Source organism: Petromyzon marinus, chromosome 2 (genome assembly GCF_048934315.1).
Source record: "Petromyzon marinus isolate PM22_M1 ecotype Great Lakes invasive population chromosome 2, UKy_Petmar_22M1.pri1.0, whole genome shotgun sequence".
NCBI lineage: Eukaryota > Metazoa > Chordata > Hyperoartia > Petromyzontiformes > Petromyzontidae > Petromyzon > Petromyzon marinus.
The window spans coordinates 14186623-14202975 of NC_133668.1; the positions used below are offsets into that span (position 1 = coordinate 14186623).

General features: G+C 43.3%; 1 protein-coding gene across 1 annotated transcript in view; it reads left to right on the forward strand.

Moving 5' to 3' along the window:
• The first annotated feature begins 2842 nt into the window (after positions 1–2842).
• LOC116946899 (ATP-dependent translocase ABCB1) overlaps positions 2843–16353 on the forward strand; it is a 42994-nt gene continuing 29483 nt past the window's right edge. The window contains exon 1 of the mRNA XM_032962162.2: positions 2843–3515. The gene's annotated coding sequence lies outside the window, so the exon portion shown is untranslated. The remainder of the gene's footprint in view (positions 3516–16353) is intronic.

Sequence of the window (16353 nt, forward strand, 5' to 3'; positions counted from 1 at the left end):
CTTTGCAGCTCGTGTTGTCGTTGCTTAATGTTTCCAATACAGTGCTGGGAAATGTTAATGAACATATTGGAATACTGCACACACTATATATATGAAGTCACCAGTTATCAATGCGCAAGTAAAAGTACATTGCTTGTACTACAACAAAAATGCAGTTTCTTTGTTAAAACATGGTGTTGAGGCTTATGCTTAGATGTCGTAAGAGCATTATTGTGTAAGATGTCAAGGTTCGGTGTTTTAAGTGATGCAATGGTAAAACAAAGAACATGGACATGAGCCCTTACTTGACATCTTGTCAATTATTAAACTGAGCTGGACATGTTGGTCACCAACAATTGTGTATGTGTGAAGTAAGGTAATTAATGCGATTATTAGCGAACTCTACTTTAATCTCAACAACCTAACACAAAATACTCATTCCAGTCCTTATCTCCATATATATAAAAGGCAAAATTGTGATTATGTGTGTCTGTTCAAAATTTTTAGCATACTTCCCGACATGCAACAAACTTGAAATTTGCCATGTGGGTACTTTCCAGACTGTACACCAAGCAAAAATTATAAAAATACACTTTTTTTTGGGGGGGGGGGGGAGCTCAATAATGCATTTATTTTTTGCACGGCAAGTGAGCTGTGACGTCAAATCTGTCATGTGACCCGCGCATGTGGAAGAGTAACGCATTGTAGTGTAGTGGTTAGCGTGGTGCGCTAAGATCCCGGCGTCCCGAGTTCGATTCCCGCTCACGGCCACCACCAGAGACGATTATTTTTACCAGTCCTGGGCCTCCCCTAGGTCGACTCAGCCTCAAACGAAAAACTGGTGGGGTGTGTGAACATCGCCACTGGGGAGACAAAGGCGGCCGGGCGTGGTGAATCCAAGTCCCGGGCGAAGCTGGGTAGTAAAGCTAGTACTGTTTAATTCAACACAAAGGCAGATCGTGTACTCCTTCAACGCTCATACTGTACTGGAATATACACTGTCAAAAGGCCATGTGGCTGATGGGATTTATTCAGTTAAATATACTTTAGTTTTATTTGATGTGGATGGACAGATATAGAGGTGAATCGTCTGTTTATTTGTTTTCAACGACCTGAGTTATATTCCTGGCCACGTTATATAATTGGGGATTTTGAGTTTCAGTGCCTTTGTGTGTGGTGCAGTGGTTCTCACACTGAGCTATGAACTTGTTGACCTGGGTTTGAATCCAAACCATTAACAACAGTGGCAAGCGGTTTCAAACCATGTCCTGTTTAGTTTGTTGCACTACCCCCGCACTTCCGATTAGCACGGTTGGCTACGTACGGTGCGAAAGAAGTTAAACATACGGTGCATACCCTGAGGTCGACTCGGTCTGAAATTAGTATCTAGTGCCATAAGTATGTACTAAAGTAATTGTTAATGACTACACTAATCTCTCATGCACCTCATAAAGTGCTCACTAACAGTTCTTGCCCTTACGTTCTGCAAGGTTGCAATGTGTTTGTCGTTGGTGCAATGTATTTCTATATTATTAACCGATGAAAGTACATTCACATTTTAGCAAACAGTACTTCTTGATTATGAGGTTCTTCAAGGCTGACCTGCACTTTTCCTCTACGTGTTGTAACGTATTTACGTCAGAAGCATAGACATATTTAGTACAACTATGCAGCTATTTGTATGTTAGAAACGCATCTAACCACAATTGTATTCATAACCACAATTGTACCAAAAAGTCAACATGATGTATGGCAGTTGTCCATTATTGATTCAAGAAAGCCTGAGTGTGCTGATAAGACAGTTGGTGTTGCAGCAGGTCCAGTGTTTGCTGATTCTGAATCAACACTATTGAAATGTTAGTCCCAGAAGGCTGTTGGGCCGATGGGTTGTGTATTAAATACAGATTGTCTGCTTATAATCTGTGTTATATTCTCCACAACGATGCCCATGATTATGTTGTGATGTGGTGAGAACGGCCTATGATGATTGATTACACATTCACTCGTGGATTCACCAAGGCTGATGGTGGCGACGTGTGATTTTGGGAGAGGTTGGTTTGGTAGGTAGCTTGATTTGGCCAGGAGTACCGTGGTACGGATAATTTTTATGGACGAAACTGAAATTTCGTAGGCTCGACCTAGTTACAACTATAGTGCTACAGTCACCAAAGCCCATTAATTTAGTCATTTTACAATTGCTGTTTGGAGTTGAGATAAAGATTACAGCGCGCATGCTGTGCTCATGGACATGAAAAAGTGGTCAACATTTCAAAACTTTCATTAATAACGGGTCTACCTAAACTTCGAACATCTTGCACAAGTCCTGCTTTAGAGTCATATTTTATTATTATGACACCTTTAGCTAAAGCGTAGTTGAATTGTGTATAGTATAACTTAACACATACACTAGTATTGTTGCTGAAATAAATGTATTCATTGGTATAGTCAAACCTCGTTTTTACTAATGTATCTCACAATCCTTAATGATTACATAATAAATGAAATACTGCAAATACATGTCTAATAATGATAACAAAAAATTATAAATAATACCCTCTGAATACATTTTACTTTATCTTAAGTAATATGTACTACTGTACAAGGGATTGGGACATTGACTGCGAAGATTAAGCGATTCATTTTCTTCTGTGCAGGCCCTTTGGTGATTGCATCGCAGGAATCGTTAGGGACGGAAACGGATTTCAGAGGCAATCACCCAGCAGTGAGATTGACTATGGCTGGCGACAATTAAATGTGTAGAAAGAAGCCAGGATTAGACGTGTCATAAAAAGCCAGGAAACTCCGTCAGGGGTAAGGTATGAGCTGTCAATTCGTCATGTGACCACGACAGCCTTACGTATACCTCTCAGTCCTGGAGGTTATCCAGTCCGCCTGTCTTTAAAAGACAAAGGCAACTGGCCGTGGTGCTGGCCACCCACCCCCATTTAGTGTGCCATACCGGCCTTTATAGGTGTTCACTAATCGCACTTGGCCTGCAGTCCATGGAATGCTATAGGGGGAATCTCTGTCTGTTTGTTTCCGCGTGTGTATACACACACACGCGTGTTGTAGAAGCAGCAGCAGCAGCCACCACCAACGCCAGCTCGCATAACCAAATTTGGCCAGAAGAGAGAAAGACGCGCGCCAAAGAAAGGGGTTGGTGTGATTCTCTAGGAGCTTGGTGGTCGTGATAGCGTCCAAGTATCGAGCGACCTTTGCTGCCGACGAGGCAGGGAAGCGGGTTAATGGTTAACGCGGGATAGGTGTTTCTTTTAAAAGCTGCTCGCCCGCGTCCCCACACCGCCAGACGGAGAAGCGACACCGCCGCCGACAGAGGCGAAAAATCGGACGCCCAAGAAAGACTCCGTCCGAGCCATCTATCCAACAACGTCTTAGCGTTGCCGCCTTATAGATACCGACACTCATAATATCGCTCGACTACCGCTGTAGTAGTTGGGAGTTGGTGGTGAGTGACGAGGGGAGGGCAAGTCGAGGAGGAGGCGAGCAAGCAGCCGGCGTTTTCGCAAGTGGTCTGGGTGAGTGGCACCAAGACTGTGCGTGAACCTCAGACAACACGGGTGTGCAATTAACAGTTAACTTGCACGACAACTCGCGCAGTAAACAGAGTTGGAACTCCGTGTCACTTGACCGCAGTAACGTTGGTTGTTGGAGGGGTGTCGGTGGGCTTTTGATTGGTAGTGATGTGTGCGCGTATAAGAACGAACTAAACATTACGAGCTATACACGCGCTCGTGTGTCTCTTACAAAGACCCATTGCCCGAAACCGAATCCTATCAGGATATTTCGGTTTAAGGTTTTCACACGGTTAAATTGCGATCGAAGTGGAATTCATATTTAAAAATATATACTTTTTTTAAGATTGAGGTATCGTGTCAGTCACGTAGATAGAAAAATAACAGTAATAAATAAAGTGAATAAAAAATAAAAAAAAAATAAAAAAAATCATAAACACTAATGTAGATTGAAGCCTGGTTCTTAATTGGAGTGAGTGTACTGGCAGTCTATAATTTAGACTGGAGCCTGGTTATTAAGTTTGGTGAGCGTACTGGCAGTCTATAATGTAGACTGTAGCAATGGTTATTAAGCTGGGTGAGTGTACTGGCAGTCTATAATATAGACTGTAGCCTGGTTCTTAACCTCGGTGAGCATACTGGCAGTCTATAATGTAGACTGTAGCCTGGTTCTTAACCTCGGTGAACATACTGGCACTCTATAATGTAGACTGTAGCTTTGTTCTTAACCTGAGTGAGCGTACTGGCAGTCTATAATGTAGACGTATTCTTGGTTCTTCCAGTAATTTAAATAACATAAATAGAAATTAAAACAAAAACCACGACGTTTCGTCCGCAACACAAGTGGTCGTCATCAGGAAAAGGAGAATTGTCTCGGCCTCGCTGTGCACTGCGTTGCACCACTATCCGAGTTGATAACCTCGCATTCAATAAACCTTCAGAGCCAGGGTGAACATCCGACTCCAAACGTATTTAATGAATTGAACGAGGTAAAACTGATGGAAAAACACAGCACAAATACAGCATCTATTAATACTTGGAAATATCAATACAATTAATGAACACTACAACATCATAACATTGTCTTAGATAACATGAAACTCATCAATAGATCCTGGATGGACCAGGCACCTACATTAGTACTGAATAGCTATAGAATAAGCTACTGTGTTAAGTAAGGGCACATCGTGTAATCACCATACTGCATCCTAAATGTGCAGCACTATACATAACACTGAACTGTGGATGATATATTTCGTCATCCTTGCTCTCAAGATCGCAATAAGGTTACATGGGTAGAAGTCTGACTCGTCTTATTCAATTACAAGTAACATCCACAATAAGGCAAGTGGCAGGCTTCATTGTTAATTAGGCCTCATACTTATAACAATTTAACAGCATTATAAAGGCATTTACAGCATTATAACGGCCATTCTAACATTATAACAGCCTTCCCAGCATTATAAGAACATAAACGAACTTACAGACAATGCTTCTTAAAGTCCCACAATGAACAGTTGCACCTGTCTCCACTGGGATGTTATTTGTGCCACCATTTTGTACTCTGTGTAATGGCTGATACCCTGACGCATGGCTTAGAGGATGTCCAATCGTAACTTCCTGGTCACGTGACCAAACTCAACCTCCAAACAGGAAATTCCTGTGTACACACACCTGTTCTAAGGCAGAACAGGAGTTAGCCTCTAAAGGCAAACTGTTTATAAAGGTTTAGAGATGGGCGTAGCCCAAGTGTGTCAGCAGCATGGGCGGGGAAGCTAATGTTACTCTTTGGTTCTTTCGGTAAAGTCACGTAGGTAGAAAAAATAATTGATCATTACGTTTCGATCTCAACACAAGCGACCATCTTCAGGTGAGAGAGAGAAAGCTACTGAAAAAAGGTATTATGTAGGCTTGAGATGGGTGCAGCCTCAGGGTAAGAGAGCGGGGCTTGAGATGGTCTGCCTGAGGCTGTGGAAGTGGCTATTGTATTGTAAGAGATTAGCATATCAATGCACGAGCTTAGTATGCCACAGCATCGGCGACTTCCCTAGTATGAGAGTGCAATCCAAAGTACATGTGAGCATGAGAGTGCAATCCAATGGATATGTGAGCATGAGAGTGCAATCCAAAGGACATGTGGGCATGAGAGTGCAATCCAAAGGGCATGTGAGCATGAGAGTGAAACATCACAGTCAGTTAAGACTTTACCTGGTTAATAACGTCCTTCCAATGATTGCTCAGTTTGTACCCATCTTCTCAGTTGAAGTTGTGTCCGTGTTTATATATCTGGATGGCTTCATGAACAAATCTCTGATGATAGCCGGTGGGTTTTCAGAGTACCTTCGTCTTAGAAAAATCTATTTCGTGTGAGCCCACAGCATTTAAACAATGATCAGCAATGGCAGAGGTATTGGTCCTACCGTGTTTCAGATCTGCCTTGTGTTCACGAACGCGGTCCGAGACATGTCGTAATGTTAATGTAGGAGAAAGCAACGCCAACGCAGTGGGTCTATACCAATCAAAGGGCCGCCTGGCAATCATTGCACCTCGCTCCACATACCCACACTGCTGACGGTGGAGGTTGAAAAGAAAACACAAATCAAGTCATGACCCAAAGCGGTTGATGACATCTTTCCAATGATTGCTGAGTTTATAACCATCCTTTCAGTGGAAATTGTGTCTGTATATATGGATGGCTTCATGAACGAATCTTTGTTGATAGCCAGTAGGCGTGCGAAGTACCATCGTCTTAGAGAAACCAATCAAGAATAAACCAGATCCACAGATTAAAAAGTTAGACGTTGACAAGGTTTTGATTTAAATCTTTCGTGACTGCAGGGATTCATATTCTTGGTTCTTTTGGTAAAGTCACGTAGAAGGGAAAGAATAAAATAAGAAAAATATAAAACAATACAATTTTCACGACGTATCGAGTGCAACACAAGCAATCATCATCAGGTGTGAAAACCACAACAATAAAAAAATTTAAAAGTGGCGGTTATTTTTAACGTTAGCACCACGGAGAGAGATTTTACAGTTTGTTCAGATGGACGAGTCCATCTATGTTCGGAAAAGAGGAGGGGGGAGACGAAAAATAATGGATGCGGTCTGAAAACCACCTTAAGCGTTATCAATCAATTAAGACCCGAAATGGTTTATTAAATCCTTCCAACGATTGCTAAGCCAGAATCCATCTTCTCGGTTGAAATTGTCTCTGTGTTTGTACATGTGGATAGCCTCACGAACGAATCTCTCATGGTAGCCAGATGGCTTGCAAAGAACCTCTGTCTTGGAGAAGTCAATGTCATGTGAACCTACTGAATTATAACAGTTATCTGCCATGGCCGAGGTATTGGTCCTACCGTGTTTCAGGTCTGCTTTGTGTTCACGAATGCGGTCCGAGACATGTCATTTGGTTTCTCCAATGTAACAACTACCACAGAGGCAACTTAGTTTGTAGATGCCAGGGTACTGTATGTCCGGAATCACATCTTTTACAGACGGAACCAGATCACGGATTTTATGTAATGTGTTGAATCGGACTTGGACCTTGTGTTTATTCAAGATTTTGGAGATCTTTTTTGTAATCCCCGCAATGTAGGGTAAAGTGATGGTTTTGAAAGGCTCCTCAAGAGGGTCCTTCATCATGGTCGAAGTGTGTAGTCAGAATAACCATTAGCCTTAAGAGCTTGGTGTACGTGCTTGAGTTCACTGGCTATATGTTCCTGGTAGGATATGCATTGGGCTCTATGGTGCAGAGTCTTAATGAGGGTATTCTTCTGGGATGGATGGTGGTGGGAATCCGGTTTCAGGTAAGCATCCGTATGGGTAGCTTTCCTGTAGACAGAGTGGCTCATTGAACCATCAGGTCTCTTTTTTATTAGGACATCCAAAAAGGTAGCTTGCCATCTTTTTCGACTTCCATTGTAAAACTGATGGCTGGGTGTATGGAATTGATGTGGTCGAAGAATTGGTCTACAGCAGGCCGGCCATGTTCTTTGCAAGCCATCTGGCTACAATGAGAGATTAGTTCATGAGGCTATCCACATATACAAACACAGAGACAATTTCAACTGAGAAGATGGATTCTGGTTTAGCAATCATTGGAAGGATTTGATAAACCATTTTGGGTCTAAATTGATTGATCACGCTTAAGGTGGCTTTCAGACCACATCCATTATTTTTCATCTCCCCCCTCCTCTTTTCCGAACATAGATGGACTCGTCCATCTGAACAAACTGCAAAATCTCTCTCCGTGGTGCTAACGTTGTGGTTTTTACACCTGATGATGATTGCTTGTGTTGCAGTCGAAACGTCATGAGAGTTTTATTGTTTTATATTTTTATTATTTTATTGTTCCCTTCTACGTGACTTTACCAAAAGAACCAAGAATATGTTGATAAGGTTGTTATTAATCTGAGTAATAGCCCAATTTCTGATGGTCTAAAGTCGGTTTTGGCTAAAGGGTTGAACTTCGGAGTCACCCCCAAATACATACCAGTGGATGATACTATATTCTTGGTTCTTTCGGTAAAGTCACGTAGAAAGGAAATAATAAAGTAATAAAAATAAAACATAATAAAATTCTCATGACGTTTCAGCCACAACGCAAGCAGCTGTCCTCAGGTGAAGAAACAGAGCTGTCGGAAAGACAGCGTCCTAATGAACACTGCTAAGCTTGGCAGCGTATTTTAAGCTGGGTGCGAGGAGGAGAGCGCCTTGACAAAGGAGTTTACATATCAACATAGAAATTTAGCATATTGATGACAAATGCAGATATCGGATTAGTCACTCCTTGCGGAATGTGTAGGCGGTGGGGGTCTCAAAGTCATATTATGCTCATGTATTATATAGGATTAGCAGTAATAAGGGGAGGGAAATTGTAATAATAAAGAACTGCAACAGCCCAAACCACCGCGTATCAAGCTAGTGCATTATGTGTAAAACAAAAAAGGGAGTTTCTAAAGAACGACACATACCCTACTACCATACAATAAACCGATGTGAAAAAACAAATATAAACTACATCAATATATTCAATGTACTCAATATACTCTCCAATAAGCTGAGCTACTGACAATAAGTCATTATACATTACACTTCTATGTCGAAAAAGTGGCGTTTTTTTCACCTGAGGATGGCTGCTTGCGTTGTGGCCGAAACCTCGTGAGAATTTAATTCTGTTTTATTTTTATTATTTTATTATTTCCCTTCTATATGATTTTACCAAAAGAACCAAGAATATGAATCCCTGCAGTCCCGAAAGCATTAAATCGATTATATTATTGCCCAGGTCGATGTAGCTCTTAAGGGTTTGGGACACATCGCTGCAGACGTGACAAGATCTGAAATCGCTGCAACTCTCAACAGCGCTAAGATACCAGTCAGCAACATCAGTAAGGATGAGCGTTTTAAGTTATCTCAATTGAAAAAGAGGGATGTCATTTCCAGGCTAACAGTTACCGTATGCGAATAGGTATTTGTTAGTGATATAGGGAATTCCTGTGTCCCACCTGCGCTCGATAATGGTTCAATTGAACTCCAGTTTGTATTTTACCAGGTCAGAAGTCTGTATATCAATGTCGACACATTACAATTCACATATCCAGTAACCTGCTGCTCTTGACAACCTCATGCTGCCTTCTTACCTTCAAGAGAATAAACAATACTCTTCATGTTCAGGATATTGAAGTGCACGTGTGTGTGCGTATTTGTCGACATGTGGGCAGTGGTAGTATGATGGTTAGCACACTGCGGCCGGAGTTCGATTTCCACTCATGGCCAACACCAGTGACGATTATCTGAATCGGTCCTGGGCCTCCCCTAGGTTGACTCAGCCTCAAATGAGTACCTGATGCGATGTGTACACATCGCCACAGGGGAGGCAAAGGTGTCCCGGCGTGGTGCTGGCCACCCACCACCCTCGTGTGCCGTGCCGGCCTTCATAGGTGCTCAGAACTTTCCACAACAGTCTGTTAATGCGAAACTGAGTATCTTTGTATATTTTCTACATGGATCATTACGAAGCTGCATGACATCAACGAACTTGGCTGCGTTCTTATTGGTTCACCACAGTGGTAGGTGCAGGCACCTTAACTGTTGTACTTTGGAACATATGTTCTAACGCAGTGATTCTCAACAAGGAAAGGTATGACAGGTTTTCAGAACTACATGACCTTTTAAAAAAAAAATCTAAATTCGATGGAAAAGTTCCATAGAAATTGTAGTAGAAATTGGCCTTATAGTGGAAAGTGGAAAGCTATAAGTGTACTGAGCTGTCAGGCACGGAGTCTGCAGTTGTGTTGGAGTTGCTGAGGACCATCTTTGTGGGTGACTTCAACTCATGGGTACATCTCGTGGGCAACGGCCAGGCTTCAGAACTTTTGGACTCCATGTGATCAATGGGGTTCTCTCAGTATGTTGCGGGTAGCCCGCATGAACATTCTTATCTTCTCTCCCCGATTTTCACGCAGGATATGGCATTCAGATACATGAAATGGACATTTTCTGCATAGTCTCGCCATGTCATAGTACAGTACATACTGGCTGTAATCAGAGGACTCTCAGATATACAGTGGTGGGTCATATAACATTTATATCTGTCCTTATAATTCAAATGAACCTTCTTTGTGGTTCCTAGACACTCTCAAGAGCCAGTACTCTATCCCCACCTCCCTTGATAACGATGAACTGTGGGCATAACCAGCTTCTATCCTCAACCATTGCCAAACTGGCAACCATTGCCAAACTGACAATGGTTGAGCGCTTCATGGTTTAAAGGGCAATATAGGGTGTTTAAAAAAACGGTCTAAAGAGAAGAGCATTTCTGGAGGATTTTCAAGATTGTTCATGGTCGGTTAAAAAAAAAAGTAATTCTCCAAAGATAATATATCTTCTTCATGTGGAGATTAATCTTGCCAATTGAGTTAAATTGTCCCAAATGGTGGACAGCTTGATTCGTCTGGTCTGCATAACCTGTCAATCAGAATCATTACTTGAGTGCTGTGACCTGATCAGAGCAGGTATTATTCCATTTTTCCATTGCCCCCGTGCAGTGAACCACCGCATCCCCCGAACCCTCAACATAACAAAAGACGGATTAACTTAGCACCGCACTCCATCAATGTCCCCTGCTTGGCTCCTCCCCCCCCCCCCTTAACCTGTATATAAGCTCGAGGGTCTCAGAGCTCCCCACTTGATTCTGCTATCTTGCTGTGACTGTTCCACCTGAAGACGGAAGCTTGTGTTGCCTCCGAAACGTCGTGATTTAATTTAGTTGTTTTCTTTTATTTTATTTTACCTACGTGACTTTACCGAAAAACCAAAGAGTATAATTCCATAGTTAAAACCGGTCCTTTTGCCCCTTGACACCATGGCATATCTTGTCGTGGAGGATCCATATGTATATTTCTCCCTTAAAGAGTTGCTCCTGAGCTTGAGAACCATGGCCTGTAGTGAGGTCCTGTATTCTTCTTCTTTGGTAAAACAATGAGGGCAGGTACCATGTCAAATATTTTTTGTATAATCCACATCCCTGTGAGAGGGCAATGTGTCACCGAATGTCCAAAAGGCATTAAACCTTTGCTCAAGAAACTAAGGTTCGCGAATCATGCAATAGAACATTATTGCCCAATGTTGACCCTCCCCTTCTTGGTGAAGGTAATTGAGAAGACAGTGACTCGGCAATTTTAGCGTTGCTTCGAAGGTTGCTGCTCTTTTCATATCTCTCAGTCGGGTTTCAATCCGTTTCATAGAATGGCGGATGATTTTCTCCAGGTGATGGACAAGGGTGAGATGCGCAGAGTAGCAATCCTAAACCTCTTAGCTGCTTCTGACACCTTTGGTCACTGGATACAGATGGCCTAAAGAACCTTGCAGGAAGAGGGGAAACTACCTTACAATGGATTTCCTAATTTCTCCAAGGCACAGAGCAAAACATTGGTTTTGGTTGCCTACTCATATGCTTGTGTAGTGGTGTAACGCGTGCAGGGTTTGCAAACAGCAGTTGCATTATGTACGGGGTTGCAGACAGTGAGGTCAGCTCAGGATAAGCAGGTGCAGGCAGGTGGCCTGGGTGACAGCAGACAGAGACGCCAGCAATTAGAGAAAGAGGCAGTGATTGGCTGGCTGCAAATGCAAATGCGGAGTAGGCGCCACGGAGGCGAGAGATAGTGGCGATGAGGGGGAGAACACGTACGTGAGGCATGGGGAGGATGCCGGCTTAATGAGGGCCATCTGGGGGCACTTAATGAGGAGGGGGATAACAGGGGAACGTGTGAGGCAGAGGAGTTGAGTTGGTTGGAGTGAAGACAAGAGTGAATTCAAGAGAAGTCCGGGACCCCGCTCTCCACACCTCGTCCTCTCCAGCGGTGTTGGCTGATCCCCCGCTGGAGGCACGGGCGAGGTTGGAGGAGTGAGGGTAGACAGGCTAGCAGTAGAGAGGCTAGCGGAATCCTAAGTGTGAGTGTGCTAAGGCTAGCAGTAGAGAAGCTAGCAGAGTATATAGCAAGCTAGCGGAATCCTAAGTGTGGGTGTGATAAGGTGAGCAGCAGAGGAGCTAGCGGAGTGTATAGTGAGAGGCTAGCAGTGGAAAAGCTGGCAGAGGGCAACGTAGCAGGCTGGCGGAGCGAGAGAGAGAGAGCGAGCGGAGCGGAGCAGACGAGCAGTAAAAGAGGAGTTGCGACGGAGACGCGTGGTGTTGAACGCGAGGAGTTCTGTACAAATAAAGTGACACAAAAGAAAAGAAGAAGTTGTCCGTGTGAAATAACACCACTACATTTGTACTATTTCGATTTAAAGCTTTCGTGACTGCAGGGATTCATCTTCTTGGTTCTTTCGGTAAAGTCACGTAGAATTGAAATAAAATGATAAAAATAAAACATAATAAAATAAAAATTCCTACGATGTTTCGGCCACAACACAAGTAGCCTTCCTCAGGTGAAGAGACAGAACTGTTGGGAAGACAGCGCTTCAGTGAACACAGCCAAGCTTTGGCCGCGTCTTTTAAGCTGGGTGGGAAGAGCAGAGCGCCTTGACCAAGGAGTTTACATATCAACAGAATAATTTAGCATTGAAGTAGCTATGTTAATGTTTTGGATTAGCATGATGTTAAAGTCAGAAATTAGCATGTAACTGGGGGATTAGTATGATGTTAGTGTGAGGGATTAGCATGTAACTATGTCGGAACTATGTCGGAAAAAAGTGGCGGTTTCTTTTTTCTTTTCAACGTCAGCACCACTGTGGTTAGCACCACGGAAAATGACGAGCTTTGTTCAGACGGACGAGTCCATCTATGCTCGGAAAGGAGGAGGGGGGAGAGAAGAAACAGCAACGATGCGCTGCTCTGTCCTGTGTTGTGTTACTAATTATTGAGACTTGGTTCATCAAGGACTGCATACTGATGTACCCCCCCCCCCCCCCCCCTGGTGAGACACTGCTTAACCAACACATACTTCACCTGGAATGGGACTTTCTACAAACAAACTGAGGGCACCCAATGGGCTCCCCCTATCTACGGTTGTAGCCAACATTTTCATGGAGAAATATGAGACTGACGCCATCCAGACTGCCACTCTACGCCAGACCTTATGGGAGAGGTACGTGGATGACACTTTTGTCATCTGGCCACATGGCCGGCCTGCTCTAGACCAATTCCTCGACCACATCAATTCCATACACCCAGCCATCAGATTTACCATGGAAGTCGAAAAAGATGGCAAGCTACATTTTTTGGATGTCATAATTAAAAGAAGACCTGATGGTTCAATGAGCCACTCTGTCTACAGGAAAACTACCCATACGGATGCTTACTTAAAATCGGATTCCCACCACCATCCATCCCAGAAGAATTCCCTCTTCAAGACTCTATACCATAGAGCCCAATGCATCTCCGACCAGGAACACATTACCAGTGAACTCAAGCACGTACACCAAGCTCTCAAGGCTAATGGTTACTCCGACTACACAATCCGCAAAGCCATCACTCCAACCATGAAGAAGGATCCTCTTAAGGAGCCATTCAAAACCATCACCTTACCCTACATTGCGGGGGTCACAAAAAGATCTCCAAAATCCTGAATAAACACAAGATCCAGGTCCGATTCAACACAGTACATAAAATCCGTGATCTGGTTCCGTCGGTAAAAGATGTGGTTCCAGACATACAGTACCCGGGCATCTACAAACTAAGTTGCCTCTGTGGTAGCAGCTATATTGGAGAAACCAAACGACATATCTCGGACCGCATCCGTAAACATAAAGCAGACTTGAAACATGGTAGGACGAACACCTCAGCCGTGGCAGATCACTGCTATAATTCAGTAGGCTCACGTGACATTGACTTCTCCAAGATGGAGGTTTTCTGCAAGCCATCCAGTTGCCATGAGAGATTCGTTCATGAGGCCATCCACATATACAAACACAGAGACAATTTCAACCGAGAAGATGGATTCTGGCTTAGTAACCATTGGAAAGACGTTATAAATCATTTTGGTTCTTGATTGATTGTTATTTTACGGTGACTTTCAGACCGCAGTCCATTTGCTGGCACTGCCTCTCAATATAATGCGTAATGTTAGAGCTTACATTAGGCTGTGTATATGATATTATACAATGTAGTTTAGATTGGAAGGTATAAGATTGTAATGTATAGTAGTCTAGTTTGTAGCATAGTAGTAACGCAATACAGGACAGAGCAGCGCATCGTTGCTGTTTCTTCTCTCCCCCCTCCTCTGTTCCGAGCATAGATGGACTCGTCCGTCTGAACAAAGCTCGTCGCTTTCCGTGGTGCTAACCAGAGTGGTGCTAACGTTGAAAAGAAAAAAGAAACCGCCACTTTTTTCTGACATAGTTCCGACATAGTTACATGCTAATCCCTCACACTAACATCATACTAATCCCCCATATGCATGCTAATTTCTGACTTTAATATCATGCTAATCCAACACATTAACATAGCTACTTCAATGCTAAATTATTCTGTTGATATGTAAACTCCTTAGTCAAGGCACTCTGCTCCTCCCACCCAGCTTAAAAGACGCGGCCAAAGCTTGGCTGTGGTCACTGAAGCGCTGTCTTCCCGAAAGTTCCGTCTCTTCACCTGAGGAAGGCTACTTGTGTTGTGGCCGAAACGTCGTAAGAATTTTTATTTTATTATGTTTTATTTTTATTATTTTATTTCAATTCTACGTGACTTTACCGAAAGTACCAAGAAGATACACTTGTACTCCCATACCATTTAAGTGTGGCTCAGGGCTGTGTACTGTCACTGCTCTGGTTCAGCGTATAAAGCAGGCCACTGGGAGATATCATCTGGAGATAATACTGTCGGTACACTGGTGATACACAGATCTGTGTCTCGTTCACCTTTTTCCAGGGGGTGCGTTCTCTGTCTTATCTTGACTGAGGTCACTACCTGGATGACCACTATTATTTGGGTTTGAACCCTGACAAGACAGAGGTGATAGGTGTGGGTTTGGAGAGGAAGTTGTAAGTTTGGCAAGGCCTAGTTGAAGCTCCAGTTATCAGTGGGGTTAGGCCAGCCCATATCAACTTTGAAATCTCGGAGTGATTTTTTTTATCAGTTCATGTCCATGGAAACCCGGGTCAATGTGATGGTCAGAAATGAACTTTTCCAGCTCCGATTACTCCAGATCTTGAAAACTTAATCCATGCCTTCATGCCGAGTAGCCTGGACTACGAAAACGCTATTTACTTAAGAGCTACCACTGTGCCCGCTCCGGATGCTGCAGGTACTGCAGAACGTGGTGGCACGTTTGCTCAAGTGCATGGGACGCTGAGAGTATATTATGGCCACTCTCCGTGCATTACACTGGCTTTAATTAAAGTTGCCGATAAAATACAAAGTGATCACTATCACTTTGGATAGTATATTGTGCAATTTGGGCCCTATGTAGTTGTGTAAGCATCTCTGGACACCTGCCCTAGACAGGAGTTTATTATTTAACTGCTATGGCGTGCCTATACCTTCCGAGGTTCACCGAACTCATGGTCGGAGGAAATGAGATTTTTCCATTGCTGCCCCTAAACTATGGAACTCTTTGCCTGCCTCTGGAGGTGTGGCTCAAACCGAACTTACGGCGATCTTCTAGCACTGTGGGACTTTCCTTTTGTCAAGCATTTCCCTTCTGTCCAACTTTTCCACTTCTGTTGTTTTTGCAGGTCGCCAAGATGTCAGGGGTCCTGATTTTTATTAATATCTTGTAAAGTGTGTTGTAGCCCTCATATACATTTATAGACATCAAACGCACTCCCTGTTGTGCAACCCACCTCCTACCCCCCACTGACTCTGAACAGCTCCCACAATTGTCATATCAATAATAGTGACCAGTCGGATTTCCTCTCAGTCATGAACTCTATGAGAACTCAGAAAAATAACTTTTCAAGGGGGGAATATTTATAAACATCAAATGCACTCCCTGTTGTGTAACCGAACCCCTGCCATTGCCCCCCCCCCCCCCCCCCCCCCCCACTGACTCTGACAAGCTTCCAAAATTGTCGTAATAGTGGTGACCAGTTTTATGAACGCTATGAGAACTGTGAGAAAGAATTTTCAATATTATTTTTCAAAGGGGGGTGGGGGGTTGCATGTCATGTTTCATTTGATGTTAGGGTGGACACGGCCCACGACAGATTGAGACACGATGGTCAAAAGTGCACTGTGTCTGGGACACTGTTGCAGTGAAAGTTTCACAGCATTTTCCATTTTATTGTCTTGAGTCAAGCAATACATTCTTAAAGCTTTAACCACCATTCTCAAGTTTTGGTCTCTGTTTTGTAAGCAAGATGTTTACATATGAAAAGGCCACTATAATTAGTGTTC